Genomic DNA, 20,287 nt, shown 5'->3' with positions numbered 1-20,287 from the left:
TAGCATTATTTATAATAGTCAAAAGGTACAAGTATATATATATATATATATATATATATATATATATATATATATATATACTCGTACATACAAAAAAACATTGTTCAGCATAAAAAAGAATGAAGTTGTGATACATGCTAAAGGTGGATGGACCTTGAAAACATTATGCTGAGTGTAATTAGCCAGACACAAAAAGAAATGTATTCTACGACTACACTTATATGAAATATCTAGAATGGGCAAATTCATAGCGGCAGAAAGTAGATTAAAGTTTACCAGGGTCTAGGGAAAGAGAGGAATCAATAGTTATTATTTAATGGGTAGGTCACCCAAATTCATAGGGGGAAGCCATCATCCCCTCTCCATGGAAGGAGTGTTAAAGAACTTGGGGCCATGTTGTAAAACCACTATGCCCTCTGTCCTGGGCTGAATTGTATCCCCCAAAAGGTATGTCCACGTTTGAACTCCTGGTACTGTGAATGTGACCTCATTGGAAATAGGGTCTTTGCAGACCTGGCTAAGGAAAGAATCTCAATATATTATCCCAGGTTTAGGGTGCATCCTAAGTCCAATGACTAGTGTTCATATTAGAGAAAGGAGAGAAAAATTTGAGACACACAGACATGGAGACTCAGGGAAGAAAGTCATGTGAAGGTAAAGGCAGAGACTAGAATTAAGACACAGCAAGGAAGGAGTCTCCCCTACAGACTTCAGAGGGATCATAGCCCTGCTAACACCTTGATTTTGAACTCATGAACTCATGTAATAGAATAAATTTCTGTTAAGTTGCCAAGTTTGTGGAAATTTATTATGACAGCCCTAGGAAACTAATATACCTCCAAAGGAATAAAGAGTTGTGCGTGTAAATTTTTAGCTTTTCTTTTCTCCCAGCCAGTAGAGATTAAGGCATGCTGCTCTCAACACAGCTTCTCTCTCCTACACCCTTCTTATAATATGGCAGGGTCTATGTGATACAGCCCTGTCATCCCCGCCTATCCTTGGTGTCAAAGCAAGCTCAAGGGCGCTCTTACATCACTCTGCTCATGACATCCCCATTGTTTCAAGGAATGGTTGATTTTACCCCTCAGGATGGGTCATTCACTTTGGAGAACTGCTAGGTTTCTCTGAGACATCCAGATACAAGAATCACATTTTGGTTTCTCGCATGGCCCCTGTTTGATCTCCACTGTATTCCCTCCTAGGTTGTGGTTCAAGGTTATAGATGTTTCCTTTTTTGTTGAAGATAGAGTCTATATGTCTGATTCTTGTTCTCTGTGTTGCTTTGAGGTGATTTCCAAGGCAAAAAGATAACATCATCTTAATTTTTACTCTGCCCTTTGAAAACAAGAGTCCATACCACCCCATCCAAAATGTTGGTATTTTACAGCAGGGGTCAGCAAACATTTCCTGTCGAGGACCAGATAGTAAATATTGCATCGCAATCACTCAATTCTCCCACTGTCATGCAAAAGAAGTCACAGGCAACATGGAAAGCAGTGAGCAAGGCTACATTCCAGTCAAACTTTGTTTATGGACAACACAGCAGAAGTGCCCCAACGGGACTTTCGGGGCCAGGTCACTCAAGTCATGCAGCTTCTGCCCTGTTGTCTGGACACTGAGCCTCTGTGTAAGCACTCTGAGCCCCAGAGCTGCCATGCCAGAGGCTCCAGGATTCTAGACGAGCAATTACAGATAAAGACACACAAGGGAGCTCCTCCTAACTGCCACCAACACCTCATGTTCCTCTAGCACCATGCCCTCCTTCACCGCCATCACCAGCCACATGTGACTACAAAGCACTTGAAATGTGACCAGAGCAAGTAAGGAACTGAATTTTGAGTTTTAGTGTATTTTAATTAATTTAACATCTACTAATTTTTATACTGATTGCATGTTAAAATGATAATATTTTGGATATATTGGGTTAAATATAATACATGATTAAAATTATCTGTTCCTGTTTCCTTTTATAAAATGTGGCTACTAGAAAATTCGTAATTAATTGTGGCTTACGTTATACTTCTAGTGGAAAGTTAGTCTAGCATCACTTCCAAAAGCTACTGGAGTCCAGAACTGGTGACCCTGGGCAGTTGGCTCCCCCCTCGGCCAGGCGAGTCCCTTGAACAAGATGACCTCCCAGGGCTCTGTTCTGCACCCAAGCATGGACCAGACTCAAGCCCATAGGGGTCCTGTGGAAGTCGAAGGACATTTTGGAACAGAAAGACCTTTCTTTGCCCGATGCTCATTGCTCTCTGGGGCAGTACGGCATTTGGGAAAGATTTCAGTTAAACAACCTTGCTTTAAATACCAGCTGGCTAATTATTAGCTGTGTGATGTTAGGCGTGCTTTTGAACCACTCTACACATCAGATTCTTCATATTTTAAAAAAAAAGATTTAGTGTGAATCTGTTTAACCCACTTTACTGTATCTGCGAGTTGCTTGAAGGTGTGATGTGATCTCTGCCTGGCAGAGCTGTTGTCAGGGACCAGGGAGGGTGTGAGAGGCCCAGCATGGGATGCTAAATAAACGAATAAATGATACTTATCACCTAAGCCTTCTGAAGGGGTACGAAGGACAAGCCCTGGAGAAGGCAGTAGTGACTAAAGAGTTTACATACATGTGTCCATATGTGTGTGTGCTTGTGTGTGTGTGTGTGTGTGTGTGTGTGTTTCAGGAGACAGACAATACGCAAACAAACAAATAAATACATAACTCAGGACCAGAAGAGTACTGTGAGGAAAAATAAAGTCGGGCAGGAGCTGTCAGTACAGGGTGGGGAGGCTGCTTGGGGAAGGCTCTGAGCTAAGGGGTCCCCCACTGACCATCAACCTTGGACCTGTCGTCCATCAAGAGCCAGGCCCGCTGGGTTATAACCTTTGGGCAGAAACCTGTCCTTTAACATTGCCTCGTTTTATTTTTCCTGCATCTGCCTACTATTTTTTCTTTTTAATCCAAAAACTGACCTAGCCCCAGAGTCACCAGAGCGCTTTTCTAAGAAACCAATTTAACTAAAGCCAGTTGGCCTAAAATCAATCCCTCCAAAGTGAATTTGCACGTAGCCAACTTGCTCAGGGGTCTATTTACCATATGCAACTTACATCTACCTTTTTTTTTTTAATGTTTAACTTTTAGAGCATTTTCTATGAAGTCACTGCAGCCTCTTATAAAGTATGGTATTGTTCTAAGTGTTTTGCTGGTTGAGCCACTTGCTAAAGGTATTTCTGTTTTATTTTCATGTTTCTTATAAACATTTATGCAGTTATTCATCAAATTGATCCCTTTTGAGATTGTTTTATCTCTGTTTTACTGTTTCTTTGTTTTTTCATACTTATGTGGGGGATTTACTCTCACAAATGAACCCCACCTGTGTTTGATGCAATTCACGTGGTATTACTATTTAGACCAAGCCAAACTATCCAACCGAAAGCTTCCCAGTGGAGAATTTTTGATATGTGCTTTTTGATTCATAAAAGTGGAAATACTAAATGACGATACCTGTGTAGGTGTACGGCACACGACCACGTTAAGCCCATTTGGACTTAAGGCTTTAGAGAGGCTGAGCTACCAGAGCTCACACAGGTGGGCAGAGACGCGACTACGGGTCTTCTGACTCTTAAGTCAGCACTTTAGTGAAGCACTCTGTACTGCTTCCGTGAATAATTTTGCAAATGTGATCACTATGCTGCTAATGAAGACACGGTTCATCTACCCTTTGCTCAAACACTGTCTCATTTGAACTTCCAAAATGTCATTTCTTAGTACCATCACCACCTTGGTGAGAAGCAAACTTGGTCTAATGAATGAACAAATTAATTAATTATGTAAAGCAGGGTTTATAAACTGAGTCCAGTGATGAAAAAAAGATAAATTGAGATAAGGAAATAGTTGAACAAAGTAAGAAAGAAACAGCCTCCTTTAGAACATTGAAGCCAGTGGTTCTCACATAGGAGAGCTTGAACCCCCATGGCACATCTAGAGATGTCTGGAAATATTTTTGTCACACTGGGGAGAAGGTGCTACTGGCATCTAATGGTAGAGACCAGGTGTCATGTGGGGCGGCCGGCGGGGTCTCTGCTCCTGCTCCCCACATAAGAACGCAGGACACGGTGAGGCCAAAAAGGACACCCCTGGAGCCATAGATAGGGGAGTCATACCACTATATTCTCGCTGGCGGCTAGGTTGGAGACACAGGAAGCAGGAGCCACACTATCTGCAACCCGCCGTCTGCTTCTCTGCCAACCAACCTCACGTGCTAACTGCAATTTGCTCTTGCTAGCTCAGCTACCATCTTCTTGCTAGCCCCCATTTTCTGCTAGCATAGCCACGGCAGTTATATTAGTGGCCAATGGCTCACTGGTTACAACTGACGAACAACTAGCCACAGCTGATGGCCATCCAATCACAGTTGATGGCCATTTACTACCTGAGCCAGCACCTTTCCACGTGAGGCCGAGAGCCTGGAAACTGCACTTTGGGGCTCTGTCCCACACCAGGGATGCTGCTAAACATCCTAAGATGCACAGGACAGCCCCCCCACAAGAAAGAGTATCTGGTCCAAAATGTCAACAGTTGCTGAAGTTGAGAAACCCTGTTTTCAGGGCTGCTTGTTTCGGGAGATACAACAAGGTGCACTGAAGACTAACACTGATTTTAAAAGGAATAGTTTTCGCCATGTAATCTATTTCCCCAATAGGGCCTTTGCATGTCTTGCCATTTGTAGGCAAGCTCCAATTTCAGAAAGAAATCCATGTTCCTGTGTTCATTTTCTCAGCCTGAAATCTTGGGTGAAGTCCTATTTTGCTTGCCTGTTTTCTCTGGCACAGTCCCCTCTCTGCCAGCTCTCTTTATGAGCTTGACTCATGCTCTCAGTGGAGAGAAAGGCCATTATAGCCTCAAGTTTTGTCCCTGCTCCCAGACCCATTGCCTGGGCGGGGCTCCCAGGTCAGGCAGAAAGCTGGGGTCTCTGGCTCAATCTATCTATTTCCGGCCAAGGCCAGCCCAGTTACCAAGGCCAGCAAGGCCCGTGGGGGCGGGTGGGGGTGGGAGTCTGCTCCTTTCTGTCTGCCTTTCCAATACCATGCTCCCCAGCGTCTCTGGTCTTCCTCTTCTGCCTTCCCTTACTCGTCTTTCAGACAAACAGTGGAATCCCTCTCCCTGGCGCCTGACAAGCTCCATCAGGCATCTAGACCTCAGGTCTCATTTCTTTCTAACATCCCTCTAAACTCCATTCTCAGATAGGGTCACTCAGGAAAGAGTCAAAAACTTAATGACTGATAATTAATGTCTGACCCCTGCCAGGCAGAGCTACCTTTTAACAAAGGCTTTAGCTCAAAGGAGTGAAGGGCTAAGGGTGGGGTGTCAGACATGCTAATACAAAGTGTTGCCCCTTCGTTTGCTTCATTGGCTTTCAAATCTCCTAAGACTAGGAGAGCAAGGGATTTCTAATAGCCAGTAAGATGATGGGGAGACACACTCAGAACTCCAGGTGCCCCAGCTGCCTGCTGGTGGTCCCTGCATGAAACACAGGGCTGTAGACACCAAGCCTGGTCTCTTCAGTAGAGGTACTGCTGGCGGGGCTGGGGGTGGAGCAGAACCCTTGCAATGCATCTCAGGCTCTTCCTTACCTACGCAGCCCCTCTTCTGCTGACACTAACGGGCAGCCAGCCTGACAACCCAGGAGGGGAATCCTGTTCTCCACGTTGGGCAAGGCTTTCCCCTTTCTCCCCTCCAGTGTCCTGGCCCCCAGAGCTGTACAGTTTGACTCAGTTCGTAGTTCTGAGCAGCTCTCTCTCATTACACCCTGACCTATAATCGTGCAGTCAGCCTCTTCCTTCCTCAGAAAGGTACACAGCAGGCCCCTGTCCCTTCAGGAAGCACCAGCAAGCTTTCTTTTGTCTGACGTCTACATTTCCTCTCCTTCCTTTCTGGACTGGGAGGACTCCAGTTAAAATGTCTAGAAATTCTTTCTCTGGTTCTTATTCTGCTCTCTGGCTTCACTAAGGAAAGGGAATTATAAGAAGGAAAAACAAAACTGAGGGTTTCATTGTCAGGCAAAATGCAAACACATTGAAGGAATGGCCTGAGAATCCCTAAGGAGCCCTCAGACTAGAGGGGAACAAACAAAGAAAAAACACTTCAATACAACATGGGAAATGCTGTAACGGATACACACTGCGAGAGGAGGGAGAGACTGCGCAGACAGTGGCAGTGGGAGGTAGGGACGCCTACACAGAGCAGCTATCACCTGTCCTCATAACTAAGTAACATAACGTCCCCAACGGAGAAACATTGGCCTGTTTCAATGGCACCACTAATTTAGGGAATGGTTTTATCTCCCATCATATACATGACTTCAAACGTCATTATTACTTAGTAGTATACAGCACTGCTTTACTAGAAAATCAAAGTTTTGAACTGGCTTTCCATAAAATTCAAGAGGTAAAATGTAACTGACAAAATGTAAAGTTTTTGTTGTAGTTGTTTTTCTTTTGGTCCAAATGATGCTCTACTTTCTTAGCTTTCTCAGTCTGTCGAACTTTACCCTGGGTGAAACATCATCGGATTCCAGATAAAGTTCTACCACCACTCACGGTCACTAATGTCTCCGTGCCATCATGTTTTCACAGAAATCTTGGCCAAGTTACTTTATTTCACACCAGCTATAGCAAAGTCCGGCGATTACCTAATGCACCCCAAACAACGATGTGACAAGAGTTTAGGGACCTGCCCTGATGTTATCACTGCTGTGGTCATCTCATGTTATTATCCTCTCCAGCTAAACCTCCTTAACCTAGTTAGCGGCTCCCTGGCCTTTCCCTTTAAACTCCTGCAGTGATCTTACTACACTTAGTCCAAGGTGTTGCTTTGTTTTGTTTTCACAGGACACTTCTGTGTTCCAAATAACTTTTCACTTTTAGCTAAATCAAGCAGCAAAGCTGCCCGAGGTGCATTGGTTTGGGATGTTCTCCATTCACAGATTCAGCGTGTAATAATCCAAGATCATGGGGATTCTGATCAATGAGGCATTGCCCTATTTTAAATTAGAAGTGGAATCAGACAGACCAGATAGAGCCTGCTCCTTCCAGCGCTTCACACTAAGTTTTTCTGGGGCGGCTGTGACCATCATGATACAAAGCAAGTACTCTGGAAGTATCGGAGAGGCGGAGATGAAAAGGAGATACGGGAAGACTGGAGAGATGGGGGTAGGGCTGGACCTTTAAGGCTGAGTAGGATTTCACAAAGTTTAGAACAAGAGAGAGGCCCTCCCCAGTGAGAAACAATGGCTTGAGCTTGGAGCTGAGCTGCCGGTGGGCAGCCAGTTGGCTCAGTTGGTTAGAGCGCAGTGTTCATAATACCAATGTCACTGGTTCAGTTCCCACATGGGCCAGTGAGCTGCGCCCTCCCACAACCACACTGAAAACAATGACTTGACCTGGAGCTCATGGGTCCTGGAAAAACACACTGTTCCCCAATAAAGAGAGAGAGACAGAGAGACAGAGAGACAGAGAGACAGAGAGAGAGAGAGAGACAGAGAGACAGAGAGAGACAGAGAGACAGAGAGAGACAGAGAGAGACAGAGAGAGACAGAGAGAGACAGAGAGAGAGAGAGAGAGAAGCCCTCCAAGAAAATGGAACACCTTGAGCAAGACATCATGTAAGAGAAGGGCCTATTTAAAAAAAAAAAAAAAAAAGTCAGTGTTGCTGGAGATTGAGCTTCTGGGGTGGGGTATAGAAGCAGGGGAAGCTAAGCAATTGGGACAGAGTCAGAACGTGTAGATTGGGATGGTGAGCTGGGTGTGGACTTTATTCTGGATGGATTCCAATAATAAAAGTGAGAGGTGTGAGAGGTTTTGAAAACTTTAATTAAGACACCAGCTGCAGAGAGGAAGAGGAGGGGAAAAAGAAACTTCGTAGCCATCAAATTGATCAGATTGAAGTCAGGTTGGATATGGGGACGTAGTGGTAAAGTGTTGGTATGAAGAAGAAGAAAAAGCCAAAGACTGGACAATCTATATCAAAATATTCTCCCAGTGCAAGGTCCCAGAGAAGCATTCAAACACTCATTGAAGTCCATGGTTCCAGGATTTGGAGTAGCGGCTGATGACATGGTCAGGAAAAGGAAATTGAGCTTTTGGGGGAAGATAGTGGGATAGATGATGGACATGTATTTGAGGTGCTTTGGAGACATGCGGGGGAGATGACCAATTGGCATTGGACATACAAATCTGGAACTCAGGAGAGAGATCTGGGATAGGCAGGAAAGTGTCAGCTTTTAGAGCAGAGTTGAAACCACAAAAATAAATGGTATCTTCCAGGAAGAATGTACAGAAAGGAACAGAGGCAAGGTGGGTCCTTGGGGAGCACTAATATTTGCTGCTGGATGGCCTGCTTTGCGAAGTCAATGCATTGTGCCCACCATTAGCCCATCTTATCTCCAGAGCCGCGCACAGTCCTGGCAAAGGAGCAGGTACTCAATAAACGTTAGTTGAGTAACGGAATGATAATTGAAGGAGCAGGTAGACTGCACTTCTTCAGAGGTAGGGACATAGTTGTTGAGCATCAACTATGTGCCAGATACGTACTGGCTTTACTTGTTGTTTCTCCTTGAAGAGAATAAAATGATGTCACCCAAAGCATCACAAAGCTGAACAGTCCAGCTTTATAGCGACCTCAGCTTTTGAGGTGTCTGCAACTCCCATGCCTCCCCATTGGCTCTTTCCTGCCCTCAACATTTTTGTGTTTAATCTCTACTTAAGGAGTCAGGGGGAAATGAAACTCCTTGGAACTTGGGATACTCGTAACTTTGTCTTCCATAAAGAGAATTCTCAGATAACCAGAAACCTTGTGGTTCTTCTAGGACTGTCGCGTTTGTTCATTTAATTGATTAATTCATTTCCTAAGAGCCAGTGTTGCCTAATATGTGGGAAGAAGATATGGCTTACCCCACAAGAAGCTTAACCTACAGTTAAAATGTGTGTGTGTGTGTGTGTGTGTGTGTGTGCACGCATGGGTGTGAATATTTAGCTGTAACAATCTGTAAGCACTGTGTTCTGTGGGCACACACAGAAGACTAAGACAAATTCTGTCTTACAAGTGGGAGTGTAGGTGGAAGATCACGGAGGTCTTTACAAAAGAAAAGATACAAAAACAGAACCCTGAAAGCTAAATAGATATTTTGGGGGATGTTTTGGTTTGTGTTTTTTCCAGGCACCAGGGGCCAGTGGGAGCAAAGATGACAAGATACAAGAGGGCGTGAGTGTAGACTGCTTGAAAAGGTGGGAGATAAAGCTGGAGTGATACCCCAGAAGGCGTTTAAAAGAGGGTGACATGACTGGATTTGTGTCTAGGGAAGACCTTTCTGTCAGCCAGTGTGGACAGTGAATGAGAGCCTGGAAAGATGCCTGAAGACAGACCTTTATGGCAAGGCACCTTTCTTTCCATCCTCTTCTCTGCCTCACAAAGGCCTCAGGAGGGCTGAATTTTGAAAAGTGACTTTTGTAAATGGGATGAACCGTTAGACAAGGTTGTAGACCTAAGTGTGTGCATCAATGCACACACTTTACAGCCAGCAGAATTCAGAGAGGGTACAGACATGGGGTGGGAGGGAATGAGTATGAGGTTGCTCAAGAAAGGAATTCAATAACTTGGTCAAATTTGTACTGATAAGTCTTGATTTATTGTAAATAAGATTTCTTCCAACCATTATTAGGTTTACACTTAGCTTCCTAAAGCCCCTTCTGTGATCTAAAAGAGCTTGCTTTATGTGTCAACACTGGCCCTGGCTCCAGCCCCAGCCCCAGCCCCAGCCACAGGGGAAATGCAAAGCTCTTTGAACTTTGAGGGACCCAAAGAAAGAGTGCCTCAACTTGGCATAGCTTCTCTCACCAGGCTTCACTCTTAGTAACTTGCATTTTAACAGCTCTGTTAACACAGATCATCATGCTATGAAATTCAAGTGGGATTTGCAAAGGACTCCTTGGAATATGGTTTAATCACCTCATCAAGATTCAAGAGATTTACTATCCGAAACCATTTTTTGAAGTGCTGATTTAATTGCTGTTGTAGTTAACTGCCGTTCACACATGTGCTTTAAGCATTTTGTACATATGTAACCAAATGAACGAGAGACTGCATTTCTAGAGTAATTTTTAGGAGCCAAGACACAAGAATGGGGATTTTATTCTACAATTCAAGACTCACAAGCCCTAGCGTGTCTGGCAAGAGGCAGAAAGCACAGCCATGCAAAGGACTGTCATTTGCAGCCCTAGGAAACTTCTTCTACCCGTTCGTTTTCTCTCCAAGAATAAAAATGCATTCTCGATCTGAGCCTTGGAAAGTGATTTCTACCCCACAGTGTATGATGGTGTTGGGCCAGGATCTGAGTCAGGAAATTTTCAGACAATGATACCAGCCAATGAGGCCTCCTGAGTCCCATCTAGTCCTTCTCTTATTCTCAACATCTCCTCTCCCCTGGCCTGCAACTGAAGCCCCAGAGGGAGGTTTCTAAAATGTCCTGGTAAGCAGAAACCCGCACTGGCTATCCAGAGCACTGCCACCAAGCCACTTGGTGCAAAGTAAGGAGGAGACATGTCTCCTCGAGGGGGCGCCGTGGGGCGGGGGCCGCTGGGGCTGGGTGGCGGGGCGGCGCAGGAGGGTGCAGGGCTCTCTGAGACGCGGGCGTGCGGGGCTGTGGCGGGGTGAGGCGGGCGCTTCTGTGCGAGGGAGATGTGTCACTCCAGGCCTGACAGATCAGAGCCAGAGGCGAGGGAGGCGCGTAGGCCCGGCCCGCAGGGGGGCGGCCCAGGGGCTGCGGTAGAAGTGGGCGCGGAGGAAGGGGCCTAGCCAAGGCGGTGGGTGGCGCGGCGAGGGGGTTGGAGGCTGGGCCGGGGCCTGCGAGTGGACCTCCGCGCTTGTCCCCAGCTCCGCAGCACCTGAGGAGACTGAGGCGGCGGTGGGCCCGGGACCAGCGCCGGGAGTGGAGGACAACGCGCTGGGGGTCCCCAGGGGGGGTGTGTGTGTGCGCGCCCCGCACGACTCCTCCGGCAGCCTCAACGAGAACGCGGAGGGCACTGGAGTTGCCTTAGGTCGTAACCAGCCTTTGAAAAAGGAGAAACCCCAACGGAAAAGCGATTATCCCATGACGGATGGACAACTGCTCAACCAGAGGGATAAGTTTTGAGACACTGTGCCAGCTTTTGAAGGCCATGAAGAGATTTGAGATCCCTGAAGGCTGCTGCACATGCTTTTGAGACCAGCGATCGTGAACTGGCACAAGCGATCACCGATGGTGCAAACGTCACATTACCACGCGGTGCTCTTACAGAGTGCCACGAGGACCTGGGAAACGCATACCAGCGTCCACTCTATTGCTTGGCACCACCGAGCAATATGACAGAGGAAAAGGGCGACACAAAGACTCTGGGTGTCCCTGAGCCACCTCCCAATTCTGGATACGAATGTCAGTTCCGTTTGTGCCTTTCCACGGGCAAAGACCTCAAACTCGTGGTCTGTGCACAGGTATATTAATAGTAATGCCACCTGAAGAGGCAGCCGGGCACGGCAGAAGGAGTGCTCAGCGGTGGCTGTTTTCTGGCAGACCTCTCACTGACAAAATGAAGTTGAAAGAGCTGAGGATCCCAAAGGACTATGTCGTACAGGTTATAACGAGCCAACCTTTGCAAAATCCAGCACCAGTTGAGCTGGCCCTCCTGGCTGGTGCCCAGGTCCCTCCCGCTCCTTTTTCTTTTTGTTTCCTACTCAATGGCGTGAAATTTATTTTCACTGCTCTGAATTCTGGACGAATGGATTTAGTTCTGAGGAATTCCCAGTGAAAAATTCCATCTGTGATGAAGAGCAACAGAAATAATCAATAAAACACACAGAGCTAGCCTTCGAGCCTCATGTAATTACAATTTCCAATTTGAGGGGCAGTTAAGAAATGGATAGCCATTTATTTTAGAATACCCAGCAACTCGGTGAGGCTGTATTTAAATAACTTGGACTGTAAATAGAACAGGGCCTCTGTGAACAGCACCAAGCACCTTGTGAATACAGAGTTTTTATAAAAACAAATCAAATGTAATTTCCAGAAATCATCAATAACAGTTATAAAACTTGAGCTTTTTAAAATGCAAACTGGACAGAGCAGCATTTGAGGCTTGCTTCTATTCTGACCTTAATTCTTTGATCAGTTAATATTTAGTCAAAAGGATTAGAGACTGGCAAACTGTGTTTCATTATTGCTTTCCCCATCCCCAGATGTTGAGCTCTTTATTTACATTCACACTAAGTTTTGGTGCCTTCGAGCACATTGGTGGCAGGCATCCTTCTGGAAGACTAGGCAATAATTCAGTCAATGCAATCAGATCTCTGATCTTCAATGGATACTCAGTTGAAATCTCTTGTCCTCTTGCTGCAGAGGTATTTTGAAATGTCTCCATACTGAAGTTGTTTTCATGTCCAGGCTTAGATGGTCAGTACTATATAATACCTTAATTGTTCTCCCTACGCTGCTTGGAACTTTTCAGAACTAACTGTGCCCCCAAATGCATGGATACTGGGCCAGAAAATGCAATGAATCAAGTATAGCTATTCCCAATGTAGGTTAATAATTATCTCTTCTCCCCCAATGTGCGGGGTGTAAGGAAAAGCCATTCTATCTGTGCCTGAGAGAACTGTGTCTATTTTCACTCTTTTAGAGAAAATTTCAACTTACATTTTACTAATGTGAAAGATTTACTGATGTCACTTAAACATCAGCAATGAGACCAACTGGTGAAATGTTGCTTTATGATATAGTGCTTTCCAGGTCACTGTTACTTTAATTATGGTGGATGACAGTTTTCCTCTCATCTTTCCTAGCAAACAGGCAAATTAAGAACCATCTGCAAATTTGAAAAATCCGGTGTGATAACCTGATTCCTTTGTACTATGACTGGAATAAAGCTGCTGAGGATATTTAATTTGGAGCCTTTTCAAGGTTGGTTCCAATGTGGGGTTTACCACATGATCACTGTACCCCTGAGAATCTGCTAATAGGAGATGGGAAAGTGGAGGAAGGAGGCACTTAGGCAGTTTGCAGTTGGGAAATAAACCTCCACACCTATTTAGATGTGAAGCACCATTATTAATTTCAATGGCAAAATGAAACTGTTTATTAGTTTAAGTGTAATGTTTAAAATAGTGTTAAACTTCCTATAGCATGTTAGATATAACTGGTCATTATAACAGGTCATGTTTCTGAGACCTTTAACTACTTCTCTTTTTAATGCAACTATTTTAAAGTTGTGGCTACATTTAATTTAGGTTTGCTGATAATTGAATCTAAATTCAAGAGGATACAGTAGCATTAATGCCAAAGGAGTATTTTTATATATGGAGGTTGAGGTATGTGAGGGTATTTCAATATAATGCCCTGTCAGCGAAAAGGTTTTGTTAATATGTGTGCCACATTGAATAGCAACATCTCTCAAAGTTTGTCAACTGGAAAAAAAGAAGTGTTCAAATCTGTTTTTTCTTAAATAAATTTGGCTTTATCATAATAACCTGTGGTTGGTAAAAGGTCTTTTTGTTTGTTGAGGATTTGAGCTCTCTAAAGAGTTTATTTTAAAGGAGCATATACTTTGAATAACAATTTTTTGGGCGTGTTTAACCTAGGTAAGAAAACCATGGTGATTTTAATTGTAAATAGATTGGTATAAGATCAGACCAATACTTGATGTGTACAATTTTAGTATGTAGGGTGCTTATGCTTTTTATTTTTAAAAAAAGTTCAATTTTTCTCTTTATCTTTGCCTTTATTCTGGTTTTTTAATTGCTACTCATCTCTACAATAAGGGTAATATGCCTCGTTTTAATAAAACCTCTAAAAAGGTTTTCCTCCTTTATAAAACCTCAGCTCAATAAAAACCAAGTTCGTTATCACCAGAAAAAGAGAGAGAGAGAAATGCCTCTTGTAGGAGCACTCCCAGCAAAGTCTGAAAGGACTGGTGATTTCACTGCATGTGGGGAGATATGCTAAGGGTCTCTCCAGTAAGGTGAAAATAGACCCACCTAACCAGTAGAGACAATGTTACCATTTATTCCCCCTAAGGGCTTTGTCATTCCACAAAGCTTACTTTCACTTTATATTTGAATTTTTTAAAAATTAAGGCATCCCTCCCCCAAGAAATCTGTTCCGATGTTCATCAAACTTATTACATTTAAAAAGATTTTTAATATAAACCTATCATTTGTAACAACCTATGAAATTAAACTCATTTCCCTTTTTCTTTCTTCCTGTGCTTTAAGTCTTATTTTCTTCCCATGTTGTAATAGGAAAGAGCACTGGATGAAATGCCAAAAATGCTGAAAACCTTACGAAGGCCCGTTAACCCTTCAAAGGTTCAGCTTTCTCTCCCTTCCAAGGACACAGACACTTTCTAAGCCACTTGTCTCACAAGACTGCTGTGAGCTTCAGACAGGAGCCACGTCTGTGAAAGCCATCCAAAACCCACCATGAGCCACAGCAAAGAAAGGGAGCTTAAAATGTTCCGGAGATATTTCACAGGAAATACTATGTAGTTTTGATGTACTGAGTTTCCTTTGATATTATCCATAATTTTGGCCCTCAAATAGTTCCCATTGTTAGAATTAATTTAATAATAATCTGACGGCTGCCTGAGCTTCCTGCAGTATTTACAGCCCATTATGAAGACAACTTTCTCACCTGGGAACAAAAGACTTTCATGGGTTTTATTCCATATTAAAATGTATTTAAACAATATAGGATCAGATCATCATTGACACCACTTCTGATCGAAGAAATCTGCCACCATGTCCTCATGTCCTGTCTATTGCTGTGGACTGTTCTTTCTGTCCCTCTCTGCTGATTAAGCACTCTGCGTGCTGCTAGCTGCAGAGACCACACAGCTGCTGGGAACAAGGAAGTGAGTCAAGGAGGAAATGAAGGAGCAGCACGCTTTATAGGTTGTCAATTTTAGGAGGATGTTGTGGGGAAATTTTTTCTTTTTCTTTTTTAAGCAACGCTTCTTTTCAGATTCCCACACTTCATCATTAAGAATCACAATGATTTTCAAAGTGTGCCTTTGGCAGGGAAGGTTATGTTTGGTCTGGTAAAAATTCTAGCACTTTTCTCTTTGAACCAACAGCTCATCTAAAACCTTTTACCAAATCCAGAATATAAGAGAATTTATGATGAAGTTTGGAGCATAGGAGACCCAAAAATCAATTGATAGAAAACTAAGCTTTTCTTGGTTGGAACCTGTAGTAAAATATTTTGCAGTTATATATAAAAGTGCTCAGAGAAATGTCTGTGGAGTTGAATTCAAAATCTCCAACTGCCAGGAACAACAGTTGCACTAGGTTTGGTCCAGGAACATATATATATATATATATATATATATATATATATATATATATATAAACAGCTATGTATATATAATGAATGTGGACTACTATGTCTTGTTAATTCTAGGTCACAGAGAAAGTAGTATAGGTACTGTCTAAAAGTTGATAATCTAATGAAATACATTTGTGCATTGATAAGGACTACTTAAACAATTCTAACTTAATAATATTCTTTGGATTTCACTTCTCAAACAATTATTTTTAATTCTGAATATTATGCTCTATTTGGGCTCATATGTTGAGGACATTTTGAATTGTCTTAACATTTGCTAATCATGTAAAGAATTCAAGCACCATATTTTCAAATTAAGTTTGCCTTTGTTTAAGGTCTTTCCTTTAAAAATGTATGGATTCAGCTAAGTAACCTATATTTTATTGTATAGTAAGCAAACAGAGAAAGAAGCTTTTAGAAAAAGTTAGAATGCACCATTTTCTTTTTTAAGAGCTTTAAAAGAAACAAGTATGATAAGCCAAAAGCAAGTTACCAAAAGTATTGACATGTTGTAAGACTATGGGTTTAGGAACTGGGTAGCTAAACTATATTGTCTTCTTCAAGGGCTGAAGAGGTTAGCGTACTTCTGTTTCCATCATGTTTGACTCAGTCATCTGAATGACCCTCCTGGTAAACACCACTGTAATTGCTGGATAAAATATTTTCAGTTCTTTTTAAAAATTAGTAACTAACTTGACAAAAAGGTAAAGAATCTTCAGAAGAAGAAAAAAATGGGAATTAAATGAATACCAAAGTCAGCTTAATGAAACCACGTAAGTACTAGAACAAAACACAGGTGAGTTCCACTTTAACTTCAATGTAGAAAAAAAACTTCATTACTGTAACTCAAAATCCAGAGGCAATAAAACTAGGAGAAAATATTTGTAACAAGCATTACAGATAAAGAGCTAATATCTCTAATTCTAAAGAAGTTTTAAATTTGAGGAGAAAAAAAAGACCACGTGCTTTACCATTGCCCTTATAAAACTCGGCAAAACACAGACAATCCACAAAAAGAGATACAAAAATGGCCCTAAAGCATATGAAAAGATGTTTATCCTCACTCGTAATAAGACAAATGCAAGTTAACACTACACTGAAATACCATTTTTTAGGCAATAGATTGGCAAAAAAGCAAGTGTGGAGGATGGGGATCCAAGATGGCGGAGGAGATAAACGCTGTGCTTGTCTCATCCCATGAACGCATTAAAATTACAACTAAATTATAGAACAATCAACCTGGAGAACCATTTGAAGTCTAGCTGAACAGAAGTTTTGTAACTAAAGATATAAAGACGCCATGTTGAGATTGGTAGGAGAGTTAGAGACGCGAAACAGGCTGGTCCCAAACCTCTGTGTGGAGGTTGAAAATCAGGAGGGATATCTCAGGCATGGAGGTTCCCCCAAGAGGAGCGAGGGACCCAAGCCCTACACTGGGCTCCCCAGCCCAGAGTGCTGGTGCCAGAAAGAGGAGCCCCCACAACATCTAGCTGTGAAACAGTGGGAATTCAGACCATCTGGGTAGGATGGAAAGCTGCAGGAAACCCAGACGTCCTCTTAAAAGGCCCGCGCAGACACTCACCCTAGGCTGCGGCAGAGGGACGGTGACTCTGGAGGCATCAGAGACATATAGGGAGGGTTGTGTAACTTCGGGGTGAGGACTGGAGGGACAGTCCCCATTTTCCCTGGGTGGGGCTGTCTTCCGGTGCAGCCAACAGGCGGGCGCCATTTTCCCTGTGTTGAGTCCGCCCCCACAGGTCCAAACTGAACCTGATTGGCCTGGTGAGCTCCATTGCTCCACGCTGCTGAGAACTCACCTCACCCAATTTGCACCACCAGAGGCTTTATCAGTGAAACTTATGGGAGCCGGCAGGTCACAGCTGGTCTCAGAGTGTCCTGGATTTTTGCAGAGCTACCCCAGACCCGGTACTGGTGGCAGCCATCCTCGGTTCTCAGCGTGGCCTCTCCCATGTACCTCCAGGTACAGCACAGGCAGCAGCAACCATGGATTGCTTTATAGCTCCTATAAGGTAATCCCCGGCTGGTCACAGGCAGTGGCTAACCTTGGCCTGCACTGGAGCCCCTCCCAAAAGGCCCCAGCACTAACAACCTTGGAGGTTGGCTTCGGACCACAACAGAGCACTGCCCAATTAGCTCCACAAGCCAGCACATATAAAGGGCAGTCTCAACAGGCACCAGAGCCCACTTGGGCGAATCCTGCTCCATAAGGCAAGCCCACGGCACAGCAGCCCATAAACTGTGGGTGTGGCCAAACCCCACAGCCAGTCAACCTGAGGGTTAATACCACCCATTGACATGCCAACAGCAATCAAGGCTCAACTATAAACAGGAGGACACACACAATCCACAGAAGGGACACTCCTGGAGCACCTGGCTCAGGTAACCAGGTGCCACTGAGCCCCAGAGGACCCCTACTACATAAGGCCACCTGGCAAGACTGGGAGACATAGCAGCCCTACCTAATACATAGAAACAAACACAGAGAGGCACCCAAAATGAGGAAACAAAGAAATGTATCCCAAATGAAAGAACAGGAGAAAACTTCAGAAAAAGAACTAAATAAAATGGAGGCAAGCAACCTACCAGATACAGAGTTCAAAACAATGGTTATAAGGATGCTCAAGGAACTTAGTGAGAACTTTGACAAAGAAATAGCAAGCATAAAAAAGGACATAGAAACCATAAAAAAGAACCCGTCAGAAGTGAAGGATACAATAACTGAAATGAAGAACACACTAGAAGGAATCATTAGCAGACTAAATGAAGCAGAGTATTAAACCAGTAATTTGGAAGAAAAGGTAGCAGAAAACACCCAATTGAAACAGCAAAAAGAATTTTTAAAAAATTAGGATAATTTAAGAGACCTCTGGGACAACACCAAGCATAACAACATTCACATCATAGGGGTACCAGAAGGAGAAAAGAGAAAGCAAGGGATTGAGATCCTATTTGAAGAAACAATGACTGAAAACTTTCCCAACCTGGGGAAGGAAACAGACATACAAGTCCAGGAAGCACAGAGAGTCACAAACAAGGTGAATCCAACAGGCCCACAGCAAGACACAGTATAATTAAAATGTTAAAGGAAAAAAAAGACAAAGAGAGAATCCTAAAAGCAGCAAGAGAAAGGCAACTAGTAACCTATAAGACAGCTCCCATAAAATTGTCAGCTGATTTATCAACAGAAACTTTGCAGGCCAGAAGGGACTGGAATAAAATATTCAATGTGATGAAAAGCAAGGACTTACAACCAAGATTACTCTACACAGCAAAGCTATCATTTAGAATTGAAGGACAAAGAGCTTCCCAGACAAGAAAAAGCTAAAGGAGTGCATCACCACCAAACCAATATTGCAAGGAATGTTAAAGGGACCTCTTTAACATGGGGAAAAAAAGATCAAAATTATGAATAATAAAATGACAATAGCTACATGTCTATCAACAATTGCTTTCAGTGTAAGTGGATTAAATGTTCCAATCAAAAGACATAGAAATGCTGAATGGATAAGAAAATAAAACCTCTACATGTGCTGCCTACAAGAGAATCACTTCAGATTGAAAGACACACATAGATGGAAAGTAAAAGGATGGAAAAAGATATTTCGAGAAATGGAAATTAAAAAACAAACAAAAAAAGCTAGGGTAGCAATACTTATACCAGACAAAATCAACTTTAAAACAAAGGCTATAACAAGAGACAAAGAAGGACCCAGCAATCCCACTTCTGGGTATTTATCCAAAGAAACCTAAAACACTACTTCAAGGGGATATGTGCATCCATATGTTCATTGCAGTATTGTTTACAATGGCCAACATGTGGAGGCAGCCTGGGTGTCCTTCGATAGAAGAATGGATAAAGAGGAGGTGGTACATATGTACAATGGAATATTGCTCAGCCAGAGAAGGGACTGGGTTCTTGCCATCTGTGGCAGCATGGATCGACCTGGAGGGTATTGTGCTGAGTGGAGTATGTCAGACAGTGAAAGACAGATGCAATGTAATTTCACTTATATGTGGAATCTGAAGAGCAAAATAAACAAAACAGAAACAGACTTATAGATACAAAGAACATTTTGATGGTTACAAGATAGGAGGGGGGTTGGGTGGTGGGTGAAAAGGGGGAAGGGATTAAGAAGTACAAATTGGTTGTTACACAGTAGTCATGGGGATATAGGGTGCAGCATAAGGGTTATAGTCAATAATATTGTAATAGCTACATATGGTATCAGATGGGTACTAGATTTATCAGGGTGATAGATGGGAGAGGGGTTGGGGGTAGGGTAAAAAAAGGTGAAGGAATTAAGAAATGCAAATTGGTAGTTACAAAATTATCATGAGGATGTAAAATAAAGCATAGGGAATATAATCAATTGGTCAACATTTCCAGGTAAAAAAACAAATAAGTCATGGGGATATAATGTACAGCATGGGGAATATAGTCAATAATATTGTGATAGCATACTACAGTGTCAGATGGCTGCTGGACTTGTCATGGTGATCACTGCTTTAGGTATATAAATGTTGAATAACTATTATGTGCACCTGAAACTCACATAATATTGAATGCTAACTATACTTTTATAAAAATTATAAAAACCTTTAAAAAAATAAAGTGGCTAGGACTCCAGAATAATGTTGAAAAAAATGCAAGTGTGACAACTTACTCTGTTAGCAAGGCTGTGGGAAATAGTTTCATACAGTGATGGTGGAACTGCAAAATGGGAAAAACCCCATATGGAGGGAAATTTGGTAATACCTAACAAAACTACGTATGTCCTTGATTTTCAACCCAGCAATCCCCTTGCTAGAAATTTACCTAGAGGATACAACTCCAACAATAAAAAAATTCATATGCCCAAAGCTAT

General features: G+C 43.0%; 1 long non-coding RNA gene and 1 pseudogene across 1 annotated transcript in view; one reads left to right on the top strand and one right to left on the bottom strand.

Annotated features, from left to right (window-relative positions):
* The window catches only part of LOC141571510 (uncharacterized), a 104,494-nt gene that overhangs the window by 71,398 nt on the left and 12,809 nt on the right, over window positions 1-20,287 (bottom strand). The window lies entirely within an intron of this gene.
* LOC109455613 (ubiquitin domain-containing protein 2) lies at window positions 7,003-13,656 on the top strand (annotated as a pseudogene).

This window comes from Rhinolophus sinicus, linkage group LG05 (genome assembly GCF_036562045.2).
Source record: "Rhinolophus sinicus isolate RSC01 linkage group LG05, ASM3656204v1, whole genome shotgun sequence".
NCBI lineage: Eukaryota > Metazoa > Chordata > Mammalia > Chiroptera > Rhinolophidae > Rhinolophus > Rhinolophus sinicus.
The sequence above is the reverse complement of the archived record's forward strand: the minus strand, read 5'-3'. Positions and strand labels throughout refer to the sequence as shown.